Consider the following 9,844-nt stretch of genomic DNA (forward strand, 5'->3'; position numbering starts at 1 on the left):
CGCACTTCGTTGAGACGTGCAACAATGCTGGGACTTATGGAGATTACCTCATCAAGCAGTTTGTTCGCTCGCTAAAAGGAAATGTTTTTGACTGGTACACAGACCTCGAGGCTGGATCTATCGACAGCTGGGATCAACTAGAGCAAGAGTTCCTCAATCGCTTTTATAGCACAAGACTCACGGTGAGTATGATAGAGCTTACAAATACTCGTCAACGAAAGGGGGAACCTGTTATCGACTTTATCAATCGTTGGAGGAATGCAAGCCTCAACTGCAAAGACAGGCTTAGTGAAGCTTTAGGCATAGAGATATGCATCCAAGTCATGCATTGGGGATTACGCTACATCTTGCAAGGTATCAAGCCTAGCACATTTGAAGAACTTGCAACTCGTGCCCATGACATGGAATTGAGCATGGCTTCCGCTGGAAATGAAAGGCTACCCATCTATGAAACTCGCAAAGTGAATGACAAGCAAGAAGTCAGGAAGTGGGGCAAGTTCGTACCCAAGTCTGAAAGCAAAGAAGCTATGAATGTCAATACGTCACTTGTGAAGTTCACGACGAAGGAGAGCAAGAAGCAGAGTATGAAATCCACTTCGTTTCAAGATAAGCCAAGTGGGAAGCTGACTCTAAAAGAAATGCAAGAGAAAGAGTACCCATTACTGGATTCTGATGTGCCAGCCATTTTCGAAGAACTCCTCGAGTTAAATCTCATCGAGCTTCCGGAGATGAAGCGACCAAATGAAGCTGGGAAAACAAATGACCTAAACTACTGCAAATATCACCGACTTGTAAGCCACCCTCTAGAGAAGTGCTTTATCTTCAAGGATAAAGTCATGAACTTGGCTCGCGAAAAGAAGATCGTGCTTGAAGATAAGAAAGCAAGCGCAAACCAAGTCTCTATCACCTTTGGCACATTCAGTCCCGATGAATTATGTAATTTTAAAGAAAGTAAAAATGAAGAATTACTGGAGAGCGACAAAGTTGAAGTCAACCAACCTGATGATGATGAAGGTTGGACGTTGGTGACTCGTCGTAGGTGCCACAAAAGGAGCCCACAAAAAGAATTAGTGGAACAGCCAATAAGGAAGATGATGGTAAAAAGACCAATAAAAAATAATCCAGTTAGGCATTTGAAGAAAGCAAAAGTGGAGATGCACCACCCTCAAAAGCCACGAAATCCAGTAACCTTGGAGGAGTTTTTACCAAGTTGGTTTCGCACGAAGATTTCCCATGAGGGCATTGATGCCTCTTGTTGCCATGCTGACAAAGGGGAAGAAAAGAGTGATGACCTACCGTTGGCACCATCTTCGGTAAAAGCCCATCGAGTCCACTCCTAAAGAAGTTAATACTTGTGAGGAAAAGGTCACGTTCACAAATGATGATCTTTTCCTAGGTGACACTCCTCATAACCGCCCATTGTACCTGGTTGGCTATATGCACGATAAAAGGGTAAATCGGATTTTGGTTGATGGAGGATCCTCAGTGAACATTTTGTCAATTCATACTGTGAAAGAACTTGGTATTCCCATGAATGAACTCTCAGAAAGTCGTGTGATGATCCAAGGATTTATCACGATCTCTATCTTTGTTATATTTGCGTAAAACATGACCAGAAGCAGGGTCAAGTTGTTGTTGAATTTGATTAGAACCAGATCTGCTAGGAGTGTCAGTACTGATGGTAGGATCTAGGATTTTTCCGGCTTCTATGTTAGCTTGTATCCATAAAGATTTGTGATCCCTTATTAAGTGTCTACTTAAACCCCCGTCCCACCACTTGTTGTGTGTGCAAATACTTGCTTACATTTTTTACATATAGCACGATGATTGACTTTATCATATTTAAAAAATTTCCATACAAGTGATGTTTTGGGACGTTCAGCCTTAGGCTTACCCCTTACAGGGGGTACATGGGGTAAAGCTCCAGACTGAGATTGACTCTGAGTTGGAGCTTGTGTTGCGGGACTAGTGGGTGTTTCATCTAATTCTTCTTCCTCATTTTCTTCATCCTCAAAAAAATATCATTGCCAAATTGTCTTTGTAAAGTTTCATGATCTAATTGTTCTCCGACATGAATATCATAAAATGTGGGGGGTTGAGAATCTGTAGCAAAGGGAACCGACCAAAATGGGAAGAGCATAGATGCTTCGCTTTTATGGTGGCATTCTTAGGTCTTCTGGTGTTTCCCAAGAAGGATGGAATATTGATCTGCGGGACTCCGGAGTCGTCAATACTTTGATTACCAATGCCAAGAGCACCCTTGCACCTATGATAGTGTCTGAAATATTCCGAGCTCGCCGGAGTAGATTTTTTTGAAGGGTGCAATCTGTTACTATAGATGTGGATGATTGAGCATCTGTGTCATCGTCCTCGGTACACGAATTACGGTTCTACAGGGAAAATCTGCATAGAGGAGTTTGGTACAAGGGTCAGTGAGTTTGAGATGCTAGAAGGGGTCGGGGACTGGATATCCCCTCTTCGTTCAAAGAGCCATAGGCGCGATCAGGCTGGGAATCACTATTGAAGATATGCAATCAAGTGCATGGCTGCATGTGATCGACGTGAAGACTTCATACAATGTTTTGCTTGGGAGGCCTTGGATACATGAGAATAAAGTTGTTCCATCTACCTACCATCAATGTTTAAAATACTACGAGGGTGAAGTCGAGAAGATGGTAGTTGTCGATGATGAGCCATTCACCGAGGCTGAGTCACACTTTGCCGATGCAAAGTTCTACTTGAAGAACCGCATTGTGAAGGAGCTGAAATTTGATGATGGTACGAAAAGCAAGAATGACGAACCCATAACTAAAAGAGCTGATGTGACTATTGGTAAAGCCAAAACTGTTACTGAGGAGGTACCTGCCAACGTGAGTAAATCTCATAAAGGGGGTATTGCATCTTATGGAAAGAAAGTAAGTCCCGCGCTCCAATATGTCCCTAAAAGGAAGAAAGACGAGGGCGGATCACATCATCTCCAAACCAAGATGCTAAGGGAGTTAACTCTTCCGGTAAAACGAATTGAGGCAGTAAAGTTGTTCTCAAAGCCGCTTGCAGGGTTTGTAGCCCAAAATCATTTGCAGAATGTGGCACTCCCTACAAAACGAACAGATGAAGGTTTCGATCCTAACACTTACAAGCTATTTGCAAAAGCTGGATACAATCTCAGTGAGCCGTCAAAGTTAGGGAAGCTCCCATCAGAAGCTGCAACGAGGCAACCCCGTGAAGGTCTGGGATACAAGCAACCGTCACCAGTGCGCATCTCAATAAGAAGGGCAAGTAGCAATTATATCACTGTAGAAGACGAATCTGCCGCTTCTAATAGGCCTTCTGTCTTTGATCGGCTTGGAAAATCAACTGTGAGAACTTCTGTATTTGAGAGATTGGGTCCATTAAAGAAGGGGAATAAATTTCAGAGAAATCATCGAAATACAAGAACACCCGCTTCACCCAAAATTCAGGAGATCTCTAAGGATTTCCAAAGTTTTGTTCCTTCCAGAATGAGGCGACAAACAAAACTGGTGGTTTCATGTGAAGAAGTACTGAAGGTAAAGCCATATACTATGGAACGTAACGAAGATGAAGAAAGTGTAGGATCTTCGTATCATATCACTGTACAAGGCGAGAATGGTTTTTCGTCTTCGATGGAAGATAATGTGGAATTGGAGGATGTTTCACCATGTTATCACATATCCTTCAATGATGGGGACCCTCAAGAAGATGAAGATGCGAAAGATGCTCCACCTGAACTTGAAGAAGGAGTGAAGATGACAGTTGATGCCTTAAAAGAAGTTAACCTTGGCACCGATGAGGAACCAAGACCCACCCACCTAAGTGCTTTACTAGAAGCTGATGAAGAGAGCACTTATATTGAGTTACTCAAAGAATTCAGGGATGTCTTTGCTTGGAGTTACAAAGAGATGCCTGGCTTGGACCCGAAAGTAGCAGTCCACCACCTTGCAGTCGGAAATGGTGCTCGCCCTGTTAAACAAGCTCAAAGGCGTTTTAGGCCAGACTTGGTTCCCCCGATTGAAACTGAAGTTAACAAACTCATTGAAGCTGGATTTATTCGGGAAGTTAAATACCCAACATGGGTTTCAAGTATTGTCCCTGTAAGGAAGAAGAATGGCCAGATTCGAGTATGCGTTGACTTCAGGGACCTCAATAATGCATGTCCCAAAGATGAATTCCCGCTTCCTATTCCAGAGCTGATGATCGATGCTACTACTGATTACGAGGCAATGTCTTTCATGGATGGTTCGTCTGGCTATAACCAAATTCGTATGGCACCAAAAGATGAAGAGCTTACTGCATTTCGCACCCCAAGGGTATTTATTGCTACAAGGTAATGCCTTTTGGCTTGAAGAATGCTGGTGCTACTTACCAAAGGGTTATGCAGAATATTTTCGACGATCTTCTCCACAAGAATGTCGGATGCTTTATTGATGACTTGGTGGTGAAATCAAGAGAGAAGGGTGACCACATGAAAGACTTGAGGATGGTATTTGAATTGCTCCGGAGGTACCAACTTAGGATGAATCCGTTGAAATGTGCCTTTGGAGTTACTTCTGAAAAGTTCCTTGGTTTCATTGTCCGACATCGAGGGATCGAAATTGATCAAGCCAAAGTGGATGCCATTTTGAAAATGCCTGAGCCTCGAGATATCCATGAATTGAAGAGTCTGCAAGGAAAGCTAGCATACCTTAGAAGATTCATATCAAACCTGGTTGGGAGGTGCCAACCATTTAGTCACCTCATGAAGAAAGGTATTCCTTTCAAGTGGGATCAAGCTTGTAGCAATGCCTTCGAAAGTATCAAAACCTACTTGATGAAGCCTCCAGTTTTAGCAGCTCCTATACCAGGAAAGCAATTGATACTATACATTGCGGTGCAGGAAAGGTTTATTGGAGCATTATTGGCCCAAGAAAATAGTGAGGGGAAAGAAAACTCTCTTTACTACTTGAGCAGGATGATGACACCTAACGAGTTGAACTATTCGCCAATTGAAAAGTTGTGTTTGGCGCTAGTTTTCTCAATTCAAAAGTTGAAGCACTACTTTCAAGCTCATGTTGTCCGTATTGTTTCTAAAGCAAATCCCATCAAGTTCGTGATGTCAAAACCCGTTCTTAGTGATCGACTAGTGAGATGGTACCTCCAATTTCAACAATTCGAGATTTTGTACATCCCTCAAAAGGCTGTAAAAGGACAAGCATTGGCAGACTTCTTGGCAGATCATCAGATACTTGATGACTGGGAGCTAACTGATGAACTACCTGATGAGGACGCAATGGTCGTTGAAGTTCAACCCCCATGGAATATGTACTTTGATGGTGCTGCACATCGTGGGGGAGCCGGGGCTGGCGTAATATTTGTCACTCCCCAAGGTGAAGTCTTGCCCTACTCCTTCACCTTGACACAACTCTGTTCCAACAATGTTGCTGAATATCAAGCATTAATACTTAGGCTTGAAACGACCGTTGATATGAAGTAATTGTAATTGCAAGTTTTTGGTGACTCCCAGTTAGTGGTCAATCAGCTTTTGGGTAGTTACGAGGTCAAAAAGCCTGAACTACGCCCATATCATGATTACGCAAAAAGGTTGATGGGGTGGCTCAGCGATGTGACTATTCAGTATGTACCAAGGAAAGAAAACAAGAAGGCTGATGCTTTAGCCGCTCTAGCTTCATCATTAGCCCTGCCTGACCAAGTGCAAGTTACCGTCTTCCAAAAATGGGTAGTACCGCCGCCAAATGAGGTCAAAGGTGAAGAAAACGAACTCAAGCATCTTGTTGTTGTTTCTGATGTTGAGAAAGAAGAATGGCAACAACCCATTATCAACTACTTATGCTATGGGATACTTCCAGAAAATCCGAGGAGAAGGACTGAAATCCGTCGTCGTGCACCTCGCTTCCTTTACTATAAGGATACTCTATACAAAAGGTCGTTCGAGGGAGTACTCTTGCGATGCCTAGGAGAAGAAGAAGCTTTCCAAGCTTTGCAAGAGGCACATTTTGGGGTATGTGGGTCACACCAGTCCGGACCAAAGCTCCACTTCCATATAAAAAGGATGGGATATTATTGGCCAACATTGGTAAAAGATTGCTTGGACTACGCTCGAAGATGCAAGGCTTGTCAATTCCATGCGAATTTTATTCACCAACCTCCTGAAGTGTTGCACCCGACTGTTGCATCCTGGCCATTTGACGCTTGGGGATTGGATGTTGTTGGACCACTACCAAAGTCCTCTGGTGGGCACCTATACATCTTGGTTGCAACTGACTACTTCTCAAAATGGGCTGAAGCTGTTGCTCTTAAGGAAGTAAAAAAGGAAAATGTTACAAGTTTCATCCGAGTAAACATTATTTATCGCTTTGGCATTCCTCGTTACATAATAACGGATAATGGAAAGTCAATCGATAATAGGTTGATGAACAGGATTTGTGATCTTTTTGGCTTCAAGCAGCGTAACTCTTCGATGTACAATGCTGCCGCCAATGGTCTAGCTGAGGCATTCAACAAGACTCTATGCAACTTGTTAAAGAAAGTTGTCTCCAAATCCAAACGAGATTGGAGTGACCGTATGGAAGAAGCTCTATGGGCATATAGAACGACTCATCGCACGGCAACACAGGCGACTCCTTATTCACTCGTTTATGGAGTCGAAGCTGTCTTGCCACTTGAGCGTCAAATACCTTCGTTACAACTGGATATTCAAGAAGGGATCACTGATGAAGAAAATGCTCGACTTCGATTAGCAGAGTTGGAAGCTCTTGATGAAAAAAGATTGGAAGCTCAACAAAGTCTTGAATGTTATCAAGCTCGATTGTCTCGCGCCTTCAATAAAAGAGTTCGTCTGAGATCCTTTCAAGTAGGAGATAAAGTCCTTGCCGTACGAAAACCCATAATTACTTCCCATAAACCTGTAGGGAAGTTCACTTCAAAATGGGATGGGCCATATGTCGTACAAGAAGCTTATTCAAGTGGGGCTTACAAGCTGGTTGATGCAGATGGTATGAGAATTGGCCATATCAACGGCAAGTTTTTGAAGAAGTATTATCCATGAAGTTGCAAGTCATGACGCTCCTCGATGTACGAGCCTAAACTGCAAGTCATGATGCTCCTCGACACACGAGCCTAAACTGCATGTTGCTACACTCCTGGCCCGCAAGAGTATAAACTGTGTACGGCCCAAAAAAAAAGTCCGCTAGGTTGAAAATCTCGAAAGAGACGGCCTAGGCAAAAGTTAGGACATATAAAAAAAAAGTCCGCTAGGTTGAAAACTTCGAAAGAGGCAGGCAAAAGTTAGGACATAAAAAAATCACTCATTCTGAACTACGGAATGACTTGATCCTCTTCAACAAGGTACGTAGGCAGCTTAGAGTTTCATTCTAAGTTCAGTCGCATAAGTTCAAAAGATACATATTGCCCCAGTTGTTGTCTGAGTGAAGTATGGAGGAATGCAAAATCAAGCTGAAATGTCATCCTCTTGTGGAACTTTGATCTCATTTGATTTAGAAGGGGCAACCCTCCATGGTAAATTGATATCTTCAAGTCCGTCGGTACTCAAGCTGAAGTCCCCAAGTTGAAATCTTCAACTCCGTCGGTCTTCAAGTTGAAGTCTTCAAATCCGTCGGTCTTCAAGTTGAAATATTTAGGCCTTACAAGTCTCAGAGTTGAAGTATTCAAGTCCGTCGGTCTTCAAGTTGAAGTCTTCAAATTCGCTGGCCTTAAAGTTGAAATATTTAACCCCCCAAGTTGAAGTCTTAAAGTTCGTCGGTCTTCAAGTTTTAGTCTTCAAATTCGCCGATCTTAAAGTTGAATTGTTTAAGCCCTCTGAATCTTCGAGTTGAAGTCTGCAATGTCCGCCAAATCTTCAAAGTTTTCCAAGTGTTCAAGTCGATGTCGTCTTCAAGTTGAAGCTTTATAACTTTCCAATCTTAAGGTGGACATATAAGTCCCTTTGCACCTTAAGTTGGCCTCTTCGTGGGTTTGTCTTTAGAAGGAACTATAAATTTCCAATCTTAAGGTGGACATATAAGTCCCTTTGCACCTTAAGTTGGCCTTTTCGTGGGTTTGTCTTTAAAAGGGACTATAACTTTCCAATCTTAAGGTGGACATATGAGTCCCTTTGCACCTTAAGTTGGCATATCCAAGAATCGGGCCACATTGAGAGTAATCTCTCCAAGAATCGGGCCATTTTGAGAGTAATCTTTCCAAGAATCGGGCCACATTGAGAGTAATCTCTCCAAGAATTGGGCCATTTTGAGAGTAATCTCTCCAAGAATCGGGCAAGGATGAATACTCATCCCCTCACACCCCAAGATTATCTTCTTCATGCGTGGATCATCTTATTGAACAAGAACATATCTTTCTTTTTTGACCTACAACAAAAAATGACAAAAGAAGAAAAACACAAGAAAAGAAGAAGAAATTACCTTAGCGTCAATGCTTCCGAGTCAGCAAAACTAGACTCAATATGGCTTGCAAATATTACGAATTGATGCTAAACAAATACGACGTAGGGGTTTATATAGATAACAAAAGGTGGCTGTCAAATAGTGATTTCTCGATGTGGGATCAGTGCTAAGGCGGCAAATACAGTTTGTCTCCAGCATGGATTAGGCGGGAGTGGCAGACTTCAACAAGGAATCAAATAGCCTCCTTGCTTGAATGTTTAAACTACGTAAAGGTTGTGGAGGAAAAAGCAGTCGTCGACGCATCCAACGTTAATATGGATACTATTCACGATTCTATTCATATTAAGTTGCTCAGGTCTTTGCAAATGAAAGCCTACATAGGGACCAGGTGTAATCAGCAAAATAATATATTTTTTTTGGTCTTTGGTCACTTGACTTTTGATTACGTGAAACATGTGAATCAAAGTTTTCATGAATTATTTTGTCTTATGTGAGCTTATCTCTGATTTTGCTATTTGCTCACATGAATTAGTTGATTTAAATCAAGGTCTTGGCATGGATTATACACTAAAATGGGGAAAATGGTTTAATTTGGAAAGCTTGAAAATTTATAGCTTTTCATCTGTTGCCAAGCAAAGTGCGAGTCGCTCAATCGTCCAAGCACAGTACTTCAAGCCTCGTCTCTGATACGTTGATATTTTAACAAGTCTTGAAGTAGGGGGCATTTGTAGGCATATAAATTTTATTGGAATTAAATCCGTAAAATAATTTGGACTATATTTTAAATTCAAGATATATTGGTCCAAATAAATATTATGGGCTAATATATAAATGAATTAATTATATAAGTCCAATATATATGGATTAAATAAATAAGTCTTAATCCATTGGGCTTGAAGACTTAATTGGGCTAAAGTAATGAGCCCACTTCATTAAGCCCAAGATGACATCTTCCTAGAGGCCCAGTTTGGTGCCACACGTGAAATGACGTGGCACGCCAAGTCAAACGGAAGATTCAATAGGATCATCCCACGTATCAAAATGACAAGGCATGCCAAGTCACACTAAAAGGCCAATGAAATCGCACCACATGTGCAAGTGACATGTTCTGGCCAATCGAATGCGGCCATATCACACTTCAATTTGATTGGTCGGAAAGAGTTTGTTCTTATCATAACTCTTCCTTTCAACAACTATAAATAGGGGTCTTTATAACTCAGAAAGACACCAGAATTTATAACAAGAAGCAAGAAAGAGCTCGTGGATCAAACGCTGCAAATTTCTCCACAAGTGTCAAGTTTCAAGTTCAAGTTCAAGAAATCAAGTTCAAGTTCAAGAACAAAGAACAAATCAAGGTCAAGTTCAAGTTTAAGAACAAGATCATCGTTTGTGGCAACAAAATCATTCAAGATCAAGCTCAAAGGCCC

Source organism: Nicotiana tabacum, chromosome 18, assembly GCF_000715075.1.
Source record: "Nicotiana tabacum cultivar K326 chromosome 18, ASM71507v2, whole genome shotgun sequence".
Classification (NCBI taxonomy): domain Eukaryota; kingdom Viridiplantae; phylum Streptophyta; class Magnoliopsida; order Solanales; family Solanaceae; genus Nicotiana; species Nicotiana tabacum.